Source organism: Myotis nattereri, assembly GCF_964212035.1.
Source record: "Myotis nattereri genome assembly, chromosome: 3".
NCBI classification, from domain to species: domain Eukaryota; kingdom Metazoa; phylum Chordata; class Mammalia; order Chiroptera; family Vespertilionidae; genus Myotis; species Myotis nattereri.
Genome location: NC_138077.1, coordinates 72,722,541 through 72,748,834, shown reverse-complemented (window position 1 = coordinate 72,748,834; position 26,294 = coordinate 72,722,541).

Here is a 26,294-nt window from a genome sequence, read left to right as displayed (position 1 = left end):
CTGGTTTGTAGATACTTACATACTATTCTCATAATGTATGTTCAACATTGCTATCAAGCTATTTAGAAGAGTTTTCTAAATAAGTAACAGTGCCACAATTAGCACTATTCACATTTCATTCTAATCTTATAATGTAGGCCAGCATAATGGAACTGGTGTGCATGTTCTTTCTGCTGCATCATTTCTTTCACTGACGCAAATACATATTATTAAGGTCTTATCACTTAGTCCAGCCTTCACCCACTAACTAGTCTATGTACTAAAAAATGATATGAATGACTAATCAGCCTAAAATGTTCTGAGTAAACCCATTTTTTCCCATTCCTGTTTGGCTTTCTTGCTGGCTGAGCTTTTGTGACCTTGTGAAAAATGGCTCTTTGATCTAAAAACGTGTTTTATTTCTGGGTAATGGACTATGTCAACTTCCATTTCTTCTGGAATTCACAGAGAACAGTCCAGCATTGCAAGACATTCCTAACATTCTTATTTGCTTGTTCTTTCCCACCACACACTTTAATACAATTGACATTCCAATCTTTACTTATATCCCTTGACTTCAGCAATTGGGTTTTCAATTTCTATGGGTTTCCTTTTATGAAGCACAGACATTTGCTGTAGAACAGTACATTTAGTTTTCCACTCATGTAGCAAGCTATGAAAAAAGAAAGTGTACCTATATCTTAAGGTCCTCTCAGGTAAGTGAATTTGGCTCAATCTTCCCCAGCTTTTAGTTCTTCCATTAGTGTTAGAGAATGCTTCAGTGAAATTTACTTGTATTTCATATAATGGAAGCAACTTTACTCTCACTTTGATGCTGAGAATATTAAAACTGTGTTCCAGGATTATAATTATAAATTTCCCCTGAAAAGTTAGATTAAAACTCTTATATGATGATTTCACTCATATGTGGAATCTAATGAACAAACTGAACTAACAAGCAAAATAGTGACAGACTCATAGATAGAGAGCAGGCTGACAGCTATACGGGGTGGGGCTCAGTCCGGATGTGGAAGGACTGAGCAAAAAAGAAAGGAGTAAAAACTCATGGACATGGACAACAGACTGCCAGAGGGCAGGGGATGAGGGAGGTGGAAAACGGTATAGGGGAGATAAATGGCGGTGGAAGGAGATTTGACTTGGGGTGTTGAATAACATAATGCAGTGTACAGATGGAGTGTTGTAGGATTGTGCACCTGAAACCTGTACAATTTTGTTAAACAGTGTCACCCCAATAAATTTAATAAAAAAGAACAAACTCATTATTATTGTCATTTGATTTAATAGTATATACTTTAAAAATATGTGTGTGCGTTATTACTAATTAATTTGAAAAAAAACTAGAGTATTCTTAGTCCAGATAGAATAATTTAGTTAGAAGTACTCCCATTGAGGTGACTTTAAAAGATGATACCCAGTGTGTTAATATTCTTAGTTTTCTAATGGATTTAGACTAAAAAAAAATTAATGCCAAAATACAAGTATGTTCTCTGGAGGCTATAGCACTACAGCAGCATGGAGGCATAGGCCTAGTTCACTAGGAAATACAATGAAATTATTTCATTTTCCCCTTTCATTCATTTTAGAAAATTAGCTGAACTTTCAAATTTCAATTTATCACTCTTTCTGTGACAAAGGTGTTATAGCTAGTAGATGTTCACTATCCCATTTATTTTTAAAAGATTGATATTTGCTCTGTTACCTGATAATTAAATTAAAGTGAAATGTTTAAAATGTTTGCTTTTCTGTACATATTTCTGGTCACAAAAATCTCAAAGATAAAATAATAAAATACATCTTGCATCAGTCAGAGCTCTCAGAGAAGCACATCTAATCTCTCAAAACAAAGATTTATTGTGAGGACTTGGCTCACACAATTACAGGGGCTGAGAAGTCTCACAGTTAGCCATTTGCAAACTGGAGTCTTAGAAAGCCAGTGGGGTAATTAGGGTTAAGTCTGAAGGCCCGAGGACCGGGGACCAAAGCTTTAAATGCCATTGCCAGTGCAGAAGATGAGTTGAGATGAGATGTCCCAGCTCCACAGGGGCAGAAAAAGGGGAGCAATCTCCTCCTTTTTCTGCCTTTTGTTCTATTCAGACCCTCAAGGACTACATGGTGCCCACCCAAATTAGGGAAGGCAATCTACTTTACTGAGTCTACTAATTCAAAAGCCAATCTCATCTGGAAACACTCTCACAGACACAATGTTTAATCCGGGTACCCTGTGGCCAGTCAAGCTGACACACAAAATTAACCATCACACTTTAAATGAGGAAACTAAGCTGAAGTAATTATCCTTACACTCTGAGCATGTTAGTCACAGCAATGGACCTAGGTACTGGGCTCCCAATTTCTAATTCACAGTTCTTTAATATGTCACTTTGCTTCTGAAGTCTCCTATGGAGTGGGTGCTTATTAATTTATGCATTTACTTTAAATTATAATTCGAGTTTTTAAAAACAGACATTTAATATGGGAGCAAAGATTTGCAGTCAATTTGCAAGTCCAATTTGTATCATGGGATTGTAGCAGAAAAATAATGCTCTTTATATAGAGACTAGAGGCCCATTGCACGAATAGATTCATGCAATAGATCTTCCTTCCTCTGGCTGCCGGTACCGGTTTTCCTCCAGTACCCGGGACCCAGGCCTTTGGTCTGGCCATAATGGAGAAGCCAAGTCTCGAGGTTTCTCCGCTCCAACCACAGCAGAGAAGCCAAGCCTCTTCAGTCTTCAGTCGTCTTCAGTCTTCAGTCGTCTTCAGTCTTCGCTCTGCTCCAGCATATGCAAACTAACTGCCGTCTTTGCTGGCTTAATTTGCATACTCATCCTGATTAGCTGGTGAGCATAGCAGAGTGACACCAATTTGCATGTTTCTCTTTTATTAGTGGAGATAAGAAGATGAGGTCTGAAGAAATTAAGCTATCTTTTTCAAACCCATATATTAACAAATATCTAATGCCAAAAATATGTTTCTTATATTCATTACAGTTTTTAACATTCATAACATATACATCCCAAGTTATTCCTTAATGCATTACCTGTTCCACATGCTACAAATATCCACCACTAGCTGCTTTCTCACTTTCTCAACCACATACATCCACTCAACAATGGTATGGCATCCTTATCCTAATGAATTGTCTCAAATGATAAGAAGAAATAATAACAATTTCTTTTAGTAAACTACATTTCAAGTAGTATATTGAATATCTACACTAATAAAAGAGAAAAATGGTAATTGGCGTACGACGAAACCCTTTTCATTGGCTAATCAGGGCTATATGCAAATTAACTGCCAACTATGATTGGCAGTTAACTGCCAACTAAGATTGGCAGTTAACTGCCAACAAGATGGCGGCTAATTTGCATATGTAGGCACAATGCAGGGAGGCGAAAGGGAAAGCAGGAAGAAGCCCCCTGCCACTGACAGTGATTGGAAACCCAGGGGGGAGCTAAGAGCTGGGGGGCAGGGCAAAGGCGGCCCTGGGGCTGCCTTTGCCCTGCCCCCCGGCCATGATCGGAGAATCAGGCGCCTTTGCCGCCCTGGCCAGTGATAGCAGGAAGTAGGGGTGGAGCCAGCGATGGGAGCTGGACACGGTCGAAGCTGGCAGTCCTGGGAGCTAGGGGTCCCTTGCCTGGGCCTAAAGCGGAGCCCATGATCGCGGCGCCCCCCGCTGCCACTGCAGGTCCCCGCTGCCTGGGCCAGAGGCGTTAGGCCTGGGCAGGGGCGGAGCCTGCAACCGCGGGGAGCTGGGGGTCCCCTGCCCAGGCCTGACACCTCTGCCGGAGGCCTCAGGCCTGGTCAAGGGGCTGATCCGGTGATTGGTGATCGGAGGGTGATGAGGGTCAACTCCTCTGGCCAAGGCATTAGGCCTGGGCGGGGGTCTGAGCCGGGGATTGGGGGGATATGATGGTCCCCTTGCCCAGGCCTGAAGCCTGGGTCAGAGGCGTCAGGCTTGGGCGGGGGGTGGAGCAAGCGATCAGAGGGAGATGGGGGTCCCCTGCCCAGGCATGATTCCTGGGCCAGAGGCCTCAGGCCTGGGCAGGGGCCAGAGCCAGTGATCGGGGGGAGATGGGGGTCCCCTGTCTAAGCCTGACACCTCTGGCGGAGGCGTCAGGCCTGGGCAAGGGGCCGATCAGGCGATCGGAGGGTGATGGGGGTCAACGCCTGAGGGCTCCCAGTATGTGAGAGGGGGCAGGCTGGGCTGAGGGACACTCTCCCCCTGACACACACCCAGTGCACGAATTTCGTGCACCGGGCCCCTAGTTTAATATAAAATATTTCATTTATGTCTCGACACAATGTATAAGGTAGTTATCATTCCCTTTAAAAGATTAAAAAAAAAACTCCTAATGTTATTTAGATGACATAATATATAACAGTAACAATTAGAAAAATGTTTTTATGTTTAATAAATCTAGTCAACTATGATAAGGTAACAGATAGTGAAGCCATTAAAATGATGACTATAGCCGGAACCGGTTTGGCTCAGTGGATAGAGCGTTGGCCTGCAGACTGAAAGGTCCCAGGTTCAATTCCGGTCAAGGGCATGTATCTGGGTTGCGGACACATTCCCAGTAGGGGATGTGCAGGAGGCAGCTGATGGATGTTTCTCTCTCATCGATGTTTCTAACTCTCTATCTCTCCCCTTTCCTCTCTGTGAAAAATCAATAAAATATATTTAAAAAATATATATAAGACTTGAAACCTTAAAACTCCTAGAAGAAAACACAGACAACAAACCCTTTGACATCACTCTTATCAATAATATTTTAGATATGACTCTTCAGGCAAGGGAAACAAAAGAAGAACAAATGGAACTACATCAAACTGAAAGTTTTTTTGAAAGTGAAGGAAACCATCAACAAAACAAAGAGACAACCTACTGAGTGAAAGAACTTTGCCAATGATATATCTGTTATAGGATTAATTTCCAAAATATAGGATGCCCCTAAAAATGTATACACACACTTTTAATAATTATAAAGGCAGTGTTTATTAAAATACATTTCATTTTCAAACTTGATCTATCAGTTGTTAATGTGTGTATACCTTCTTGGGACAACCTACATATAAGGACTTATACAATTTAACACTAGATGAAAAAGCAACAATTAAAAAATGGGCAGAGGACCTGAACAGATATTTCTACAAAGAGGACATATAGATGGCCAACACACATATGAAAAGGTGCTCAACATCACTAACCATCAGGAAAATGCAATTAAAGCCACAAGGAGAGAGCCTGACCAGCATGGCTCAGTGGTTGAACATCAACCTAGGATGTCATTGTTCAATTCCCAGTCAGGGCATATGCCCGAGTTGTGAGCTGGATCCCCAGTGTGGGGCATGCAGGAGGCAGCCAATCAATGATTCTCTCTCATCATTTGATGTTTTTATCTCTCGCTCCCTCTCCCTTGCTCTCTGAAATTAATAAAGATATATTTAAAAAAACACATGAGAAGATATCACCTCACACCTGTTAGAATGGCTATTAACAATAAATCAACAAACAACAACTATTGGCAAAGATGTGGAGAAAAGAAAATATTCATGTAGTACTGTTGGTATATTTTGGTGCAGCCACTATGGTAAACAGTATGGAATTCCTAAAAAAAAAAATAATAGAACTACTAATTTTACTTCTGGATATTTATTTAATGAAGTCCCAAACACTAATTCAAAAAAGATATATGCATCAGTATATTCATTGCAGCATTATTTGCAATAGTCAAGATACAGAAGCAACATAAATGCCCCTTGATAGACAATTGGATAAAGAAGATGCGTGTGTGTGTGTGTGAGTGTGTGTGTGTGTGTGTGTGTGTGTGTAATGGATTATTACGCAGTCATAAAAAATGAAATTTTGCCATTTGCTACAATGCAGATGGGCCTAGATGGGATTACGCTAAGTGAAGTCAGACAGAAAAAGACAAATACCATATGTTTGTACTTATATGTAGGATATAAAAACAAAATAGATGGACAAGCAAAACATAAACAAATTCATAGATACAGAGAACAAATTGATGGTCACCAGAAGAGATGGGTGTTGGGAGAATGAGTGAAAATGTGAAAGGAAAGTAGAATAAATTGCCAGTTATAAAAATAGTCATAGGTAAGGAATATAGTCAATAATATTGTAATACTATACATAATATCAGATGGGTACTATACTTATTGGGGTGATCATTTTGTAAGGTTTTACATCTGAAACTAAAAATATATGTTAATTTTAAGTGAAAATTAATTAAAAATATTTTAATGAAAAATAAATACTTGGAGGAAAATAATGAACTATACACTTAAGAGCTGTGCAATTCAACATACATAAATTTTATTTCGTGTGTGTGTGTGTGTGTGTGTGTGTGTGTGTGTGTAAAAAATTGGAGTAACATATAATACCAATCTTTATGGAGGTAATCTATGTATATAAAGAAGCAATATGCAAATGAGGTCAGGACTCTGTAACGGTCACCACCAGCTCAGGAGGAGGGGCTAGGCACAGCTCCGAGCCTGAAAGAACAACACAGAGGTGTGTCTCCGCTCACCCTCCGAGGCGTGGATGGTGGCAGGCCTCCAGCGGACACACACACACACACACACACACACACACACACACAGGGCACCTGCTCTAAGCCTCTGTTCCTCAGTGGAACATCCCCTGAGGGCTTCTGGACTGTGAGAGGGGGCAGGCTGGGCTGAGGGACCCCCCAACCCCCAGTGCACGAATTTTGTGCACCGGGCCTCTAGTATAGTATAAAAATTTAGAGAACAAGCTTTGAAGCCAAACAAAGGGAATTGTAAACCTAGATCCACCACCTGTTATTCTGTAACACTGGATGATTTACATAACCTATCTGACCTTATGCTCTCCAGTCAGAAAACTGGGGGTGAGCATAATATCTACACATAGAGTTATCATAAAGCTTAAATAAAACATTGTATATAAAGTTTAGGAGAGTGTCTAGCATATAGGATGTGATGGAAAGTTACAAAAAATGTTATGATTAAGGTGCAACAGAGTTTTTTAAAAAAGAAAAATCATGGTTTCATGCTTAGACTGAATTGCCTTCTATTCAATTGTGTAATACATCCATGAAATCCACCAGGAGGGATAGACATGGATGAAGGATAAAAGGATAACAGAGCAGATAAAACTGCTGCAGTCAAGGCAGAATGCTAGCATTAGCATAACTGAAGGAGACTGAGGAATTCAGTGCTAGTGAGGATTAAATGAAGTGCAACATGAAAAATTACTTGGCTGGTGTCTGATATGGAATAAACCCTCAATAAGGGGTCAAAATGAATTTATTCGTATTCACAGCCAATTTTTTCAAAAAACAAAACACAGATACTAATAAACATAAAAAAGCTTTAACAAACCTAATTTTATTCAGAATAAAGGAAAAAATCATATAAATCATACCTTAATAGTTCATTCCAATTAGTTGGTATATGGTTTAACAGGATATATTTGGAGCAGATTGGTAGATCTTATGTGGTGGCCTTAAAAAATTCATCCCATCGCCCTCGCCGGTTTGGCTCACTGGATAGAGTATCGGCCTGGGGACTGAAGAGTCCCGGGTTTGATTCCGGTCAAGGTCAAGGGCATGTACCTTGGTTGCAGGCACATCCCCAGTAGGGGGTGTGCCGGAGGCAGCTGATTGATGCTTCTCTCTCATCGATGTTTTTAACTCTCTATCCCTCTCCCTTCCTCTCTGTAAAAAATAAATAAAATATATTTTAAAAAAATTCATCCCATCATATAAATTCATATAGCTACGGGAAAGATGTTTTTCTTTAATATTACTCAGTTATATTTATAACTTTTAATCTCCCCCAAATCAAAGCATTTTAATCATTCCTACTGCTTTTGCAATGTATTATTCTTTGTTTATCTAGTTCTAAGTGTGAGTAGCAATGTTTATATCTCAGCAGGTTTTAATTAGCTTTGGAATTTTAAACCATTGAAAACTTTGTCAAATAGTTATACTGAATAGATGCTGAAAGCCTTAATATGATTATAATTCTCTCAATTCAAAAAGTTTCCTCTTAATCATGTTGCTTACCACCAAACTTATTTTTATTTCAACGAAATTCTTTTTATTTCCCTCTCAACAAAATAATTACACATAGTTTCTTGTTCTATATTTGGCCAAATTTTGAACATTCACAACATAGATTTATAAACTCTGAATTATTTGTATTTTCATTTCTTAGTATTTTGGTAACTTAAGAAGAAAACTCTTCAATATTAGCCTGTTTTAATAACTAACAGCCTTTACAAACCAATGATAAAAGAAGAAACATTAAAAATCAGTTATTACTTTTACTTTTCAACCTCAAATAACCACAATGAAAAAAATTAGAATATCTTAAATCTCTAGCATAGAATAATTCGAAAAAAAAAATAGGTTAAAAATACATTTTGGATATATTTGTTAAAAACTACTAATTTCATTATAATTGAACCAACTAACTATTTTAGCTTTAGAAATATATTTCATTAATAGATAAGAATGATGTATGATAGCATTAACATGGATTTTACATACAAACTTATTAATAAAGAGATTTTTAGGACAACAACCACCATTCTATTCTTAATAGTGTGATTATATACCCTAAAATCATTTTTACATTAATATATACAAGAATTTTCTTTTTAAAAATGTTGTAAATAACTTTCACATACTAGAACAAAATTTAGCCCAGAACATGGATGAAATTCCACACATTCCATTTTGATATCGCTCAAGTTAATTGTAGAGTTTTAAGGATTTTAATCAACATTGCTAGTCTTTTTCATTCATATATATACACACATATATCAGTTCTAAACTTTTCTTAGTATGTGGCAAAAGATCAGTGCAACAAAGCTGTTCTTTTGTTTTGAATGTCATGTATTTTTATGATATCTAATTCAACTTTTTTTATCAACATTATTAAAGTTCAGAATTTTTATTTAAAAACATTGGATAAACATGGGTTAAAAAGAATAATCCAACTAACAATGCTTTGTTGTTAATGTTTATTTTGTTCTGTTTTTCTTTAGGATATTCCAAGAAAGAATAATAGACAGGAATTTTCTTTCCATAGCCCCTTCATAGATATCACCATTGTGCATCTAATATAAAAGGATAATTTTTCAAAAAGATAAAAATTATGGCTCCCATACAAATTCAAAATTAATGTATATCAAATACTATATTTAAGATATTAGTAAGAAAAAAACAGTAAAATATTATAACACCCTCAAAAAAATTAAAATACTCCCATATATAGGCAATCAGGAATTCTAAAATGAATTTATAAATAGATGCAAAACTGATCAACTTCTACATGACAATAATCAATTGCCTTCAAGCTGACATGTTTGCTTTTCTCTGAACAAAAATTACTTGTATTATTTTCCATTTTCTGAAAATAGCTCAAAGAAAACAAAAAGTAAAGATAGCTGGGAAGGATGCACTAAATAGAATAATGAGTAATCTTGTTTACCTATTTCAAAGTCTTCTACAATTTTTCCTGTCACTATAATATCTCCTCAAAAACCTTAAGCTTATTGAACTTGTGTCCTAATTAGAGCTGAAATTAACAGCTTTATTTTTTCAAGACTCTAGGTGGTGGTAAAAATGACAGTCATGGCTGATAAAGAGTATAAAGATAATGTTGAATTTTTTTTTTTTAAAGGAGCTTCCTATATGTAAGAAAGAGAACATGACATTGGGATTTTTAACTAGCGTTCTTAGAGGAAAAGATAATGGACTTCTGAAGTAGGAAATACCATTTTTGAGGGCAAAGAGCAAAGATGTGCAGTTGGGTCTGTGTCAGCAGAGAGCGTGAGGGACAGCATTAACTCATGCAGAGCAGCAGAGCCCAATATGGAATAGCAAACCAGCAATGAGAGTTGTATGCTGCATCCAAAGATGTGGTGGTATGAATTGCAACTCCCCCAGGCTAGGACTGAGCTCAACTCCTAGTTTCCCAGATGAACATAAGCTCAGAGTTCTTGAATAGAGGAAATGATCTTAAAAATGGGATCCAAGATGGTGGAGAAGTAGGTGGAAGTTACACTCACCTCCTCCCAGAACCAAATCAGAATTACAATTAAATTATCAAACAATCAACCTGAAATACCAACTGAAGACTAGCTGAACAGAAGTTTTATAACCAAAAATGTACATGAGAAGCCGCCTCAAGTCTTGTAGGGACGGCGGAGATGTAAAGCAAGCTGACCCATGTGCAATTGTTGAGAATCTGGAGGGTATCTCATCAGCAAAGATTCCCCATGAAAGGTGAGGGTTCACAAACCCATGCTGGGCTCCACAGCCCAGAGCAGCAGTGCTGGGAGAAGAAGCCCAATAACATTTGGCTGTGAAAATCAATGGGGGTTCCATCCACCAATGTGAGGCAGGAGACTGCTAGAAAACCGGTGTCCTTTTAAAGGCCCAGCACACAAAATCTCATTCACAGGCACTCATTCACCCTGGGCTCCAGTGGAGAGATAGCAGCTCAGAGCAGACTGGAGTCACACAGGGAGAGATTGCGCTGTATGGCTTTGAGGAGAGTGGAAGGACCCCTGCCAATGTCTCTGTGCTGAATCCCTCTCACACACCACCCACAGATGCTGTCTTTCCTGGACTGAGCATTCCCCTCAATAAGGCATCAGCCTGAGGAGATATAGTAGCCCAACCCTGTACTGACTCCACAGTGTAGCCTTTCTTGGAAAGCTAACAAGGAAGTCCAGGCAGACTTGGGGAGTGTTAGAAATGCACAAGGAGAAACTGAGTTGTGTGGCTCTAGGGTGAGGACCATTTTTCCCCATGTGCCCTGACTGGTGCCACCATTCCTGTTTAGAACCCTCCCTCCACATGGTCATATCTTAATCTGTTTTAGCCTGATGAACTCTACTAGCCTCACCCTCATGACTCCCTGAGTTTCCAGCTCAACCATTCAGGTGAGTGGTAGCTGACATTGGTGTACCCTCAGACTTTTGTAGAGTTCCTCAGTCCCAGCACTGGTACCAAGTTTGAATCTGTTACAACCTGGTAGCCTTTATATGATGACTCAGTGAGAACCTACCTCAGACAACTCATGTACAGCCAAAGGCTCTTTCAGCGACAGAGACTAACAGACAACCAGCAGGCAGAGATAGATCTCAGATTCCTTGGGTCTTTTGCTGACCTGCTCCAGGGTTGGAACTGGTGGAAGCCAGCCTTGGTAGGCATCTTGGCCCCTCCTACATGTACCCAGGCCAGCAGAGGCAGCTACCAGTTATGGATCACTTTGTAGCTATTAACTGGTAGCCCAGAGCCACTCACAGTGTCTAACATGGATCTGTACTGGAGTTCCTTCCAAGAGGCCCCAGAATCAACACACCTGGTGGCTGGCTTCAGATGACATCAAACTGTACTACCCAGTTAGATCTACAAGAGAGAGTAGAGAGTACCCTAAGAGAGATCTCAGCAGACACAAAACCCTGCTGGGACAAATTTTGAATCATGGGGTCAGTCCCTGCACAGCAGTTCACAAACTGTGGTTGGAATCAGTTAGTCAGCCTGGGGTAAACCACATCCATAGATGGGTAAACAGTAATCAATATTCAACTACAACAGGAGGGTTCACATAAACCACACTAGAAACATTCCTAAAGCACCTAGCTCAGGTGATTGGAAAGACTGTACCACTGAGCCCCACCATATCAACCAGAAGATTTAGCAGATCTACCTAATACACAGAACAAAAATAGAGAGGCAGCCAAAATGGATAACAAAGAAACATGCCCCAAATTAAAAAAGGGAGAAATCCCCAGAAACTTGATTAAATGCAATGGAGGCAAGCAATCTACCAGGTACAGAGTTCAAAGCAATGGTTATAAGGATGTTCAAAAAACTTAAAGGAAGAATGAATGAACTCAGTGAAAAGTTAAATAAAGGGATAGTAAGCATAAAATAGGATATAGAAACCATAAAAAAGAAGCAGTATAAAATGAAGAGTACACTAGAAGGAATCAACAGCAGATTAAATCAAGCAGAGGATTGAGTTGGATATTTAGAAGACAAGGAAGCAGAAAACATCCAATCAGAGCAGAAAAAAATAAAAAAGAATGTAAAAAATGAGGATAACATCAAGCATGAAATCAAACATAACAGCATTCACATCATACGGGTACCACAATAAAAAGAGATTAAATTATAAACCTATTTGAAGAAATAATGAATGAAAACTCCCCTAGCCTTGAGAAGGAAAATGACTCACAAGTCCAGGAATTGCAGAGTTCCAAACAAAATAAACTCAAAGAGGCCCACATCAAGACACATCAATTTAAGATGTCAAAGGTTAAAGACAAAGAGCAAATCTTAAAAGCAGAAAGAGAAAGACCTCTAGTTACCTTCAAGAGAGCTCACATAAGACTATCAGCTGATTACTAACATTTCAGGACAGAAAAGATTGGCATGAAATATTCAAAGTAATGAATAGCAAGGACCTAATACCAGGACTAATCTAGTCAGCAAGGCTATCATTTAAAATTGAAAAAAAGAAAGAATTTGCCAGACAAGAAAAAGGTAAAAGAGTTTATCACCACCAAACCAGTATTAAAAGATATGTTAAAGGGACTTTTTAAAGAAGAAATAAATAAAAAAAAGAGGAACATCTATACTAATAAAAGGGTAATATGCTAATTAGACTGGGTTGACTGAACATCTTCCAGACGTCTGACTTCCTTCTGGACAAAGCCACAATGGCGGGGGCGGAGGCAGAGGTGGTTAGGGGCAATCAGGCCAGCAGGGGAGCAAGCAGTTAGAGATGCAATCAGGCCAGCAATGGAGGGCAGTTAGGGGCAATCTGGCTGGCAGGAGAGCAGTTCGGGGTGATCAGGCAGGCAAGCAGTTAGGAGCCAGCTATCCTGAATTGTGAGAGAGATGTCTGACATCCCCCAAGGGGTCCCAGATTGGAGAGGGTGCAGGCCTGGCTGAGGGACACTTCCCTCCCCCCCCGCATGAATTTCATGCACCGGGCCTCTAGTAAATATGTATAATAAAATAGCAGTAAATATATACCTATTAATAATCACTTTAAAAGCAAATGGGTTAAATGCTCCAAACAAAGACATAGGGTAGCTCAATGGATAATAAATATAACGCATACATATGCTGTCTACAAGACATCTACTTCATATCAACAGACACACCAAGAATGAAAGTAAAGGGATGGTAAAAAGATACTTCATGCAAGTGGAAATAAAGTGTTTCCCTTAAAATCATAAACAAGATAAAGATGCCCACTTTCACCCCTCTTATTCAATATAGAATTATAAGTAGTAGCCATAGCAATAAGACAACAAGAAGAAATAAAATGCATTCAAATTAGAAAGAAAGAAATAAAACTGTCATTATTTACAAGTGACATGATACTGTATATAGTTTACCTTAAATTTTCCACCAAAAATCTATAAAGAAATTCAGCAATGTAGCAGGATACAAATAAATATTCAGAAACTTGTTGTATTTTTATACATCAATAATGAACTATTAGAAAGGGAAGCTAAGAAAACAATCCCCATATTTACATATGCCTAAAAAATATAAAATACTTAGGAACAAATTTAACCAAAGAGTTCAAAGACCTATACTCAAAAATTATAAGACAATAAGACACTAAAGAAAGAAACTTAAGAATTACAAATAAATGGAAGCATACATCATGCTCATGGATAAGAACAATTACATTATTAAAATGCCCATACTGCCCAAAGCAATCTATAGAATTAATGCAATTCCTATGAAAAGACCAATGGCATTTTTCAGAGAACTAGAACAAATAATCCTAAATATAATATGGAACCATGAAGACCTCAAATATCACACTTCCTAATATCAAACTCTACTGCAATCCTAAAGTAATCAAAACAGCATAGTATCGGCAAGTATAGAGAGCCATGGAACAGTATAGAGAGCCTAGAAGTAAACTACTGCCTATATGGTCAATTAATTTATGAGAAAGGAGACAAGAACATGCAATGGGGTATGTTCAGAAAATTGGACAGATATGTGCAAAATAAATAAATAAATAAACCACCTTCTTACACCATATAGGAATACATTCAAAATGGATTAAAGAGTTAAATATAAGACTAGAAACCACAAAACTCCTAAAAGAAAACATGGACAATAAAATCTCATAAATTTCTTGTAGCAATATTTTTTCTGATATACCTCCTTGGCAAGGGAAACAAAATAAAAAATAAACAAATGGGACTACATCAAACTAAAAAGTTTTTACACAGTAAAAGAAACCATCAATAAAACAAAAAGCCTACTGAATGAAGGAAGATACTCATCTATGACATACCTGATAAGAAGTTAAAATCCAAAATTTATTAAAAACTCATATAACTGAATTCCACCAAAACAAACAATACAATAAAAAAAAATAGGCAGACAGTCCTAGCTTGTTTGGCTCAGTGGATAGAACATCGGCCTGCAGACTGAAAGTTCCAGGGTTCAATTCTAGTCAAGGGCATATACTAGGGGTTCCAGCCTCGATCCCCAGTGTGGTGCATGTAGGAGGCAGCCAATCAATGATTCTCTCTCATCATTGATGTTTCTATCTCCCTCTTATTTCAAATAGGCAGACAGCTTGAATAGACCCTTCTTCAAAGAGAACATACAGATAGGCAATAGACATATAAAACTATGCTGAACCTCACTAATTATCAAAGAAATGCACATTAAAACCATGATGAGCCCAGCCAGAATGGCTCAGTGGTTGAGTGTTGACCTATGAACCAGGAGGTCATGGTTTGATTCTCAGTCAGGGCACATACCTGGGTTGCAGGCTTGATACTCAGTGTGGGGCATGCAGGAAGCAACAATGAAATATTACTCAATCAAAAAAAGAATGAAATCTTACTGATACAGCATGCTAAGTGAAATAGGTCAATCTGAGAAAGACAAATACCATATAATTTCACTTATATGTGGAATCTAAAGAGCAAAATAAATAAATGAACAAAATAGATATAGATTCATAGATACAGAGAACAAACAGACTGATGATTTCCAAAGGGAGGCAGTTGGGGGACTGGGTGAAAAGGTTAAAGGATTAAGAAGTAGATTTGTAGTTATAAAATACTTTACATGGGGATGTAAAGTATAGTATAGGGAATATAGACAATAATATTGTAATAACTATGCATGGTGTCAGATGGGTACTGGAAATATCAGGAGAGACTCTTTGTAAAGTTTATGTTAAGTTCAGATGTCTAATTACTACATCTGAAACTAATCCTATCTAATAAAAGAAAAACATGATAATTAGCATACGACTGCTACCCTTCCCATAGGCTAATCAGGGCAATATGCAAATTAACTGCCAGCCAAGATGGCGGCCGGCAGCCAGGCAGCTTGAAACTAACATGAGGCTTGCTTGCTTCAGTGATGGAGGACTCCAATGTTCCCCGCCTGCCGCTGCAGGCCTCTGAGCTGCAACTCTAAGCAACTATGTAACAAATATAGAAGCTAAACAAAACCCCAGAAATGTGCTTTAGTCCACCGGGCTTCAGCCAGCAGGATCACAACATTGTAAGCAAAGGCCAGAAACCTACTTTCAGCAGCAGAGGCCTAAGAGCTGGAGCCAAGCCTCAAAGCTAAAGCTGGCCCAGAATAAAAAAAGAAAAAGAAAAAAAGGAGCAGTTGGGAGCTTCAGTCACCCCCAGCCTGAAAACAGCCCTCAGCCCCTCACCCAGGCTGGCCAGGCACCCCAGTGGGGACCCCCACCCGGATCCAGGACACCCTTCAGGTCAAACCAGCCGGCACCCACCCGTGCACCAGGCCTCTACCCTATATAGTAAAAGGGTAACATGCCTCCCAGCACCGGGATCAGCTGAGCAGCTAGGCCTCCTGGCACCGGGATCAGCGTGACAGGGGGCAGCGCCCAAACCCCCTGATCGCCCTGCGGCTCTGTGTGTGAAAGGGGACGGGGCCACAACCTCCCTATCTGCCCTGCTCTGTTCGTGACAGGGTGCGGCGCCCCAACCCCTTGATCGGCCCTGCTCTGTTCGTGACAGGGGGTGGCGCTGCAACCTCCCCATCGACCCTGCCTTGAGTGTGGCTGGGGACAGTGCCCCAACCCCCCAATCGGCCCTACCCTGAGCGTGACTGAGGGTGGCATCACAACCTCCTGATCGCCCTGCCTTGTGCATGACAGGGGGCGGCGCCCCAACTCCCCAATTGGCCCTGCTCTGAGCCTGACCAGGGGCTGCACCTAGGGATTGGGCCTGCCCTCTGCCACCCGGGAGCAGGCCTAAGCCAGCAGGTCGTTATCTCATGAGGGGTCCCAGACTGTGAGAGGGCACAAGCCGGGCTGAGGGAGCCCCCTCCCCCCCGAGTGCACAAATTTTTGTGCACCAGGCCTCTAATCCTATATAATAAAAGGGTAATATGCAAATTGACCGAATGGCAGAACGACCGGTCACTATGACATGCACTGACCACAGGGGGAGCACTGCTCAGCCAGAAGGGCAGCAGCAGTGGCGGGAGCCTCTTCTAACTTGGCGGCAGTGCTAAGGATGTCTGACTGCCGGCTTCCCCCGAGGGCTCCTAGACTGTGAAAGGGCCCAGGCCGGGCTGAGGACCCCGACTCCCCAATGCACAAACTTTGTGCAGTGGGTCTCTAGTATAAAATAATATTGAATGTAAACTATAATTGAAAAATAAAATTTAAATTTAAAAGAATGCCTGATTCTGAATTTCTAGTCTAAACCTTAATACTCAGGATTCAGAGCTGGATTTAATTTGACTTATAAAAGTAGAGTAATGTGACATTTCTGGAACTCAGATATAGTATATTAATCCATTCACACTGTAGTGTTATGCCTTTGGTTAGTGGCATTACAAGAAAGGATTATTTGTTCTGAATTTATTTTTAATTTCAAGGCTGATTTAGCACAAATTTCTTACTTTGGGGAAATAAAGATAGGGAATATAACATTAAAACCTATAGTTATATTGCAGAGGACAGTGATAAACTATTCTCTAAAAATCTTGCAATTTTAGGATTTTTCCAATTATTTTAGGATCATAAATTAGTAATATGTTAAGGAAATTCAATAATGTATGTGAATGAATGAGCTTTTCCTGCCAGTCTATGAAATTTCTACTAGATATAGCTTCACTGAAACTGATTTTACCTCTAGAGGAGCCAACATATTCATTTTATAGATAGTTCAGGAAACAACATGAGTTATCAGAATAATATTAGCATTCTTAAATAGATCATAACATCCAAACACTAAGTGGTTGATTCATTAGTCCATTTAATAGGTATTTCTGCAGTGATTTCTATGTTCAAGACAGTGTTCGGGAACATAGCAATGGACTAAACAAGCAAAGTCCCTGCTTTTATAGAGCTACTATTTCAGTGAGGAAGAAAAATTAAAAATAAATGATATAATGATAAATAAGAATGCAAAAGGGATGCAAATACCAGACAATGGAGACTGAAGTTTATTGTAGTGGTCAGGGGCTTAATGAAAACATGAAGTGAGCAAAATTCAAAATTGTGGACATATCATAGGCAAAGAGCTTTGCACAAGACAGATTAAGAAAAACACATTTAACAGCAACAAAAAATCAACATATACCCTAAGGAAAGAGCACGGAGCATGTCTGCTATGGGAAGGAATAACAAAGAGGTAAGTATGGCTGGAGCTTACTGAGAGGAGAGAGCGTAGAGGAGCCCAAGGTTAACGAAACATCAGGGATCACTGTGTAAGTTACGGTATATAGCTTACTTACTCTAAATGAAATGAAAAGCCATCTCATGTAGCATGTGATGGTAGCAATTCAATTCTAAGACTGACGTTTACACAAGCATAATGTCCATATGTTACATTTAAATTCAATGGTTATAAAATATTAACTTGTGGGATTAGTTGTGCAAATTATTAAGTTTCACTATATGTTCAACTGCTGTAAATGAGATCTAAATATCTGTGGTTAAAACAACATGAATGTTCATTACTTTTTTTCCTAAAAATCTAAGCATAAGGAAACTAGCTCTGGCAAGACAGTTCCATAGCATCAGGGCCCCAAGTTCCTTATAACTTCTCTATTTTTAGGATTTGGCCTTTGTCACATTGTCCAGAATGGATCATGACAACATCACTACTTTGGTGAGTGAGAAAGCAAAATGTAAGGGTCATACCCCATAAGGTATGAGCAGGCAGTTGTACACATCATTTCTTCCCCCATTCATGGAGATCGTTTAGTCACAGAGAAAACTACAACTAAAAGAGAGATGAGGATATGTAGTCTTTATTCTGGATGGCCATGTGCAAGGTTAAAATTATGGGTTCTATTATTAGATAAGAAAAGGGTAATAGATTTTAGAGAACAAGTAACTGTGTATAAACAAATCCAAATATTTTAAAATGTATTAAACCTCTTGAAGAGTTTAAGGAAACATCCTTAAGATACAAAGGAAAGAGTACTTGACAAAGGCCAAGGATATTAGTTCTATTCCAAATCTACCAAGAATTAGCTGTGAAACATTGAATCAAACATTGAACTTCTCTTATACAGTCATGCATCGCTTAGTGACAGGGATAGGCTCTGAGAAGCACATTGTGAGATTTTGTTGTTGTGTGAACATCATAGAGTGCACTGACACAAACCTAGGCAACATAGCTCACTACACACCCAGGGTTTATGCTATTGTCTATTTCTCCTAGGCTACAAGCCTGTATAGCATGTTACTGTATTGAATACTGAAGGCAGCCGTAACATCATGGTATTGAGGTGCCTAAGCATATCTAAACATAACAAGGTACAGTAAAAATATAACATAAAAAATTTAATGATAGTATACCATGAATGGAGCTTACAGGACTGGAAGATGCTCTGGGTGAATCAGTGAGTGAATGGTGAGTGAATGTGAAGGCCTTCCTAGGCCATTGAAGTACACTACCGTAGATTCTAAACACTCTTCCACAGTCCTCCCCTTGCTTCCTCCCAAGAGGGTCAGAAAGAAAACATCAAAGCTGTCAATGCTGCTCCATGAGCAGGGACGTGGGCGGGTCTGATTGGAAATACCAAGGAGAAATTTTTGCTGGGCAAGGTGTAGATTATGATAATAGTGACTATTGGAAGGGAGTGAAAGGTGGCTTGAGCATCAGTAGGAATGACAAATCAAGAAGGAGAGAAAGGAACAACGGGGATTGGCATGGCTCTGTTCTTTTGTCTATTGCATGTTGGAGCAGTGGCCAGGTGAAGGAACTTTGTGGTATTCATTAAAAAATATAGGGTGTTTAAGTGGAGAGGGTAGGAACTGAGGACTCAATATTCTGACGTTGGCAGTTTGTTTTTGGTGCCATTGACCCTATCTGGCACACGAGGCTCTCTTTGGCACTAAATTCGTGAAAGAAATAAAATATATCTATTCCTCACAACCTGAAAACATGTCTTTCCATAGCAGAGAGACAAGCTGTCCCTGCACCACCACAGACAGCTTTTACTGAAGTGTCAGTGACAATGCTTGTTCAGGTAGCTCCTGTGGGCCTGTGTCCTTGTACAGGGACTTAGGTCCTCCACAAAGAATTTACACCAGTGTGCTCTGAAGACCTTCAAGCTGGGTCTGGGAAGGTGTAGTGCCCTCTGAGTATGTTGCTCTGAGGGAACAGGTTTTTCTGTGCTGAAATTGGTCAGTGGATGTCTGATTAAATGTAATCTTTACACTCAAAATTGAGGTGCTGTGAGTGACAGGAAATTATTGCCAAGCCCCATAGCTATTGCTCCCATCAGAGAGAAAAAAATTCCTCCAGAACCACATATTCTTCCATTTCTTATAGGAAATCCAGGTCCATTATAATCTTATGGGACCACTGTCACATTTGCGGTCCTTCAGTGACTAAAACGTCATTATGTGGTGTAGGACTGTATTCAGTGTGTCACCTGTCTTATTGGACTGAAAATTCTCTGCTGCACCTAAACAAAAGATTCTCCCTAAAACTTTAGAAAAATCACTTCTGTCAAAGGCATTGTAATTCTAACATACTTAATCTTCCACAATGATATAAAAAAAACCCCACAGAAATAGCTGTCCTCCAGCCCCAAAACTGCCAAATGTGTCTCTTAAAAGCAAATACTACTGTCTTTACTATTGAAAGTTAAAAGTAAAATACAAAACTCAAGGAGAAAATAACTTCTTCTCCCTCTGTCCAGATGGAACTCTCTGATTGCCTCACTGCCAGGGCACAATGACCCAGCTGAATGCACCGCGAGATGACTGGCTGGCATCCCTGAGGTCACAGCTGATACACAAACCAGATCACCTTCCAGCATGGAGATAAGGAATGAGCAGTTTGTCTTTGTACAGCCAATGAATCCATTACCACTGTATTCATTCAAGAAAAGGTATTGAGAATCTGCTAGAGAACTCAGAGACATATGCGGGTTTATAAGACATAGCAAAAACTAAGATGATCTGTCATGTGTTGTTTTTTCCAGAGATTTTTGTTTCCTTTATTGAATTAATTTTCTAATAGCCCATGTATCATTCTAGTACCTTGCCCACCAGCTTTCCAATGCTAGCAAAACATTCATTTCCAGGACGAAAGCTCATTATGCCGAAAGCCAGGTCCTTTGCTCCTCTCCCTATGCGTGTACTAAAGTCTCCTCTGCAAAGGGAAAAAGGAAAGTCTTCCTGTCAAAGTTCCCACAAAAGCCAATCAGTCTGGAAAAACAGTGGTTTTTACATAAAATAAACAAGAATATTCTAGTGTCACCTGATTTTGTAATCTTAAAATAGAAAAAAATGTTAAAGGAAAGACCTCACAAAGCAAATAGAAAAACAGAAATATATAAAACATACCTCCACTTACTTACTAACAATTGTAATAGATCTGAAACAATTATAGTGATTTGATGCTACACTTTTTGTTTTCAATAACTTTCATTTTATTGAGACACATGATTAAAATATACACTGCTTACGTAAGTAAGTCAAATGTTCTATGAGAATCAGGGGTGTCACTTTGATGCCTTAATTTTGATTGTGTGTTAAAAAGGCAAAAAACGGTAATGATGACAGAGCACAAGTAGATAAATGTTCATACCTGCAACATCAATAACAACCTCACACTAAATTGGACACAGCAGGTTTCTGCAGATACGTTTATCCCCCTTATTTTTTCTAGATGTTGAGTGTTTCCTTCCACGTCCCGCGTGGAGTAGGGTTCGGTATCTGAAAGAGGAGCCGCACAACAAATGAAAGAAAAAGACACGAGATAATTTTGCAATATTGGGGGACCAGGCGGCCAAGTCCTGAAGGACTTCCTCCGTGCTCAGGCCTCACCAAGCTTTTTTTTTTTTTTTTATCTCGGATGCATCCATAGCATAGCCCTTAGGCAGGTGACCCCCTAGTAACAAGCAGACTAGCCCATCAGCAAGGATTTACATAATCATAAATGGGGGAGTAGTTTCAGCTACCACTGTCTGGACAAACAGAGGTGGCGCCTAGCTCCAAGCTTTGCTAGGGCTTCAAAGGCACCCAGCCTTCGGGGGGTGTTTCGGGGAGTTCTCTGTCTATGCTTATCAGATAGTGAAGGCAATAAACAGTTTCCCACACTTTTAATAATTGATGAGCTGAATATACAAAGTTTAACTTATTCTGGTCTACTCCACACAAGGGAGATTGAGTCACTGGAATAAAAATTCTGAACTTTCCCCTCAATCTACAATTTTTTACTTTTAAGTCAGACCATTCGCTACTGTAGTTCGAAACAAGGATAGTTTCTGTGCACAAAAACAACAACAAAACACCCACATTTCAGGGCCTAAAATTATTTACCCCTACAATAGTCACCTTTTTATGGATATTTTTATAAAGTGGGAGATAGTTACCCCTCCTTTAAAAAGAAATCTTCAAAAACTACTTTTGGTATCCAAACTACAAAAGCGGTTGTATTAAGTGAAAACACCATTTACCTTAGTGTGATAAAACCAGGTTTTGAATCATGGTTTCACCATTTTCTCTCTTTGGGTGGGAGGATTCAATGATTCAATGAATATCAGATATATGTTAATTGTCATGTTATAGATAATAAGCAAATATTAACTTATCTCCCAATTTAATCATGAAGTCTAATATAAGAGACACTAAAGAACATGGATTAAAAGCATGGACTCTGATACCAGACTGCTTCGGGTGAATCCTGGCTGTTTTTACAGTTTCCCCATCTATAAATTAGAATAATAATAGTATAGACCACATAAGGTTGTTATGAGGTAAAATGAATTTATCGATTTGTTCTGGGGAGAAAAACCCTGGAGATCAGCCAAGGAGAGAGGGGGCCCAGAAGCTGCATGGAGTGCCACCCTTCAGAGTAAAGTGGCTGATGTCTTCAGTCCACACTATTGAGCCATAAAGGGGACATGAGACTGGAGCTTCCAAGCTAATCATGGGCCAGCAACGCAGGGCAGAGCTTAGCCCCAGAGGAAAAGAGCGTGAGCATGTGACCACCAGCCTCATCTTCTGGTGGCAGCCCAAAGATGAGGCAGAATCTTTCAAGATTCTTTGAATCTGATAATCTCCTAGGTTAGGGAGCTGCTTGGGTCGGATGCCTCAGCAGAGGGGCCTGTTGAGACTACCACCAGTCTCACAAGCGGGGCCCTTTGGCAACAATTTAAACCCCTTGTGATGACAAACAAAACAAAAGTAATCTCTGCAGGCAGTGGTATAAAATGATAGACAACTGCCCTGGCTGCATAGCTCACTTGGTTAGAGGATCATCACAATATACCAAGGTTGCAGGTTTGATTCCTGGTCAGGGCACATACAGGGGCAAGCAATGAATGCATAAATAAGTGGAACAACACATTTTTTAAAATATATTTTTATGGATTTCAGAGAGAAAGGGAGAGAGAGAGAGAGAGAGAGAGAGAGAGAGAGAGAGAGACATCAATGATGAGAGATAATCATTGGTCAGTTGCCTCCTGCACACTCTCACACTGAGGATTGAGCCAGCAGCCCAAGCATGACTGGGAATCAAACTGTGACCTTCTGGTTCATAGATCAACTCTCAACCACTGAGTCACGCCAGCTGGGCAGAACAACAAATTGACGTTTGTCTCTCTACCTCTTCCTTTCTCTCTCAAATCTATAAATAATTTTTTTTTTAATTTAAGAAGATAGACATTTGTTTCCTCTCCCTCCTCCCCCTTCAATACAACGGGCACAAGTACTGAAAAGAACTTGACAAATAAAGTACTATCTCCAGCCTGAAGAGCTCACGACTATTTGGTATGACAAGCATTCAAACAAAGAAATATTACACAATTAACTTGAGGACTTCATAATGAGACACTGTTTGTGTTGGGTCTTGGTGATGGTTAAGAACTATCCAAACCAACTAGGGAAAGAAATCTAGAGATAATATGCAATGCAAGTATCATGAGGAAATTCTCAAAGGCATGAAGGTGCATAATATGTTCCAAAAAGAACATTTAATTAGAATTATGGATACCGGGGGAGGAATAGATGAGGAAGAAGTAGAGAGGAAGCTAGAAAGCAGAGCTCCAAGACAGAAGGCTGGAGTTTCATTTTAGATATTGAAAGGCTTTCCATTTATGATGAGATAAAGAATAGGAGATTTATTTTGTAGGAAATTAGGAACCAGCAAGAGTTTGAACACAAGGGAGTGTAACATGGTCAGATTTATATTTTGATCTATATCACCAATGATAATGTGAAAAGTGCACTGGAAGGGAGAAACTGTAGCATAGAAAGGAGGTTAAGTAATGCATACCACCAGAACTATGTTCACAATAACTACAGGTCCCAAAAATGAATAGCAATAAAAAAGGGGACTTTTGAGTCCTAAGCATCATAAATTCTCTCCCTTATATTTTTAACGAGGCATACAAATCAACTGTGGAAAATCATTTTAAGAATATCTGATAGAAGAAATTTAAGAAAGGAAATAAATACTCATTGCAAGATTGCAAGGAAGCTTACATTTTACTAGAAGACCAGTAATCTCCCCAGGCATTAGTAAACCGTCACAAACCATTAATTTCATGGTTGTCTACTCTGTTAAAACCTTTGACTTATTTGCTATATACATGCATACATAATATATATATACACACATGCATACATAATATATATATATACACATGAGTGGAACTAGCCACATGAATACCCCCAAAACATCTGATGCTAATAAGTAAATAGTGTCAATTGCTAGAGGTTCAACTTCACGTTGACTCCACTTTAGCTCTTTATTTCACCCCTTCTTCTTTTCCAATTGGGAAAAGAGAAAATACAGTAAATGAGCCATAATTTTTGGCAATGCATATTTAAACTAAGGTCTGCCAAGTTCAAAACTAAAAATGCCGCAGCTGTTTGCACAAAACATGGACCAAGAAATTCCTGCATGACTGACAATATGCTCTTGCTTCTGGCCTCATACTCTCTGACCAGGGTATTTATTTCAGCAGCTGCCAGCTAAACCATGAGAGAAGGAAGGTTTTTCTCACCATAGAGTAGAGATCCCTAAAAGGGAAGGATTAAGTATTTATAATAAATGGGAGCACTTCTAAGGAAGAAATCTGAATATCTAGCCAGTGAGAAATACATGTGGGAATGGAAAAGTAACCATTCTCACAGTGTAGGTCAATTAGATAGAGCCTATAACCATATATTTGGAAATTATCTTACCTCTTTTGCAGAAGAGAGCTCCAGGGGCCGATCTCTGGTGCCTAGAACTGGAAAATACTGCTTCTTATGCAGCATGGCAATGCTGTCCTGATGCTGGTCACACCAGGCATCCATATCTCTCTGATGGCAACATTGGAAGTGGCAGTAGCAAACACTAAGAAAGTGTCTAAGGCAGCACCATGTCCCATATCAGCCTGCAGCTGTGATGGGACCAGGGCCAAAGGCATTTGTAGAAAGAGTCCAACAGGGACAATGGCTATCGCCTGCCAAGGGGGCAGCCAGCAGATGGAGAAACACCGCCTAAGGCTCAAAATGTAAAAAAAAATCCACAGTGATAACGGCAGTTAATAGCACTAAAGGACACAGGGATAATTTGGAAAACAAAAACTTGGGCGAGTTAGAGAACAAATAAGTAACCCTTTCAACCTTCTACATTCAATTTCAATACAGACAGAAAGTTAGACAGATGGAAATACAATTATCATACCTACTATGGATAAAGCTGACTGCAGAATGTGGCTCAAGACCTGCAGTTAAAAGAGCTGGTTCAGAATTTATCCTAAATGAGACATTGGCATAGCTGGACAAAAGCAAGCAAGAGGCAGGCTTGTTGGAGAGGACACCAGAATTTTATGCCTGTGGGCAAACTCCCTCTGAATAGTAAGAAGAAGCTTAGCTGGACACATTAGAAATTGATTATTTCTAATATAAAATTACCTAGTCTTTCATCCTTGGGTAAGTGGAACAGAGAAAGGAGAGAGGGTCCCCTCCCTAACTCGCCATAAGTTTTCCTGTAGGAGAGTCAAGTGGTAATTCCCTCCCCTTGATGAAAATATTATGACAGAGAAAAATTATTACATTAACCATAATAACAATGGCAACTGTCATTTATTAAATGTTTGCTATCTGCCAGCATTGTATTTTTATACGTTATCTAAATTCTCGCTCAAACCTGATTAGTAGGTATTGCTTTTAAACCCCAATTTTACAGATAAGTACACAAAATCTGGAAATCAGGTATCTTGCCTAAGGTTACATAGCTATTAAGAGCCAAAGTCTGGAATCTGTGCTTCAAACTTTTACCTTCACAGGGGTTTAATGAAGACTTTGAGCTCCTAAGTACTCCACCAAGAAAGCTAAGAAACTCTGTAAGGATTTAAGTGAGCTCTAGTTCTATATAGGGGTGGGCAAAAGTAGGTTTACAGTTGTTTGTATAAATGCAAGAATAAACTCTGTGTTCCATGTATTCATGATTGTAAATTTACTTTTTCCAACCCCTGTGTATTATCAGGGAGCAGGGCAACTGAAAAAAGGCCCTTGGTCTAGTTGTAACCTACCTTCTCCACATGGTTAGTTCTACAGTTTCACTGTTAGATAAATTCTTTCCTTTAAATCCTCTTCTTACTTATTTTTTTATAGCTTCATTGAGATATAATCTATATATATAAAAGGCTAAGTGACCAACTGTACATCCATCTGACCGGTACATATGATGTGCACTGGCAATTTAAAAATAAACATTGACTCGTGCATGCGCAATACATATAAAGCTTTCGCTGGTGCGTGTA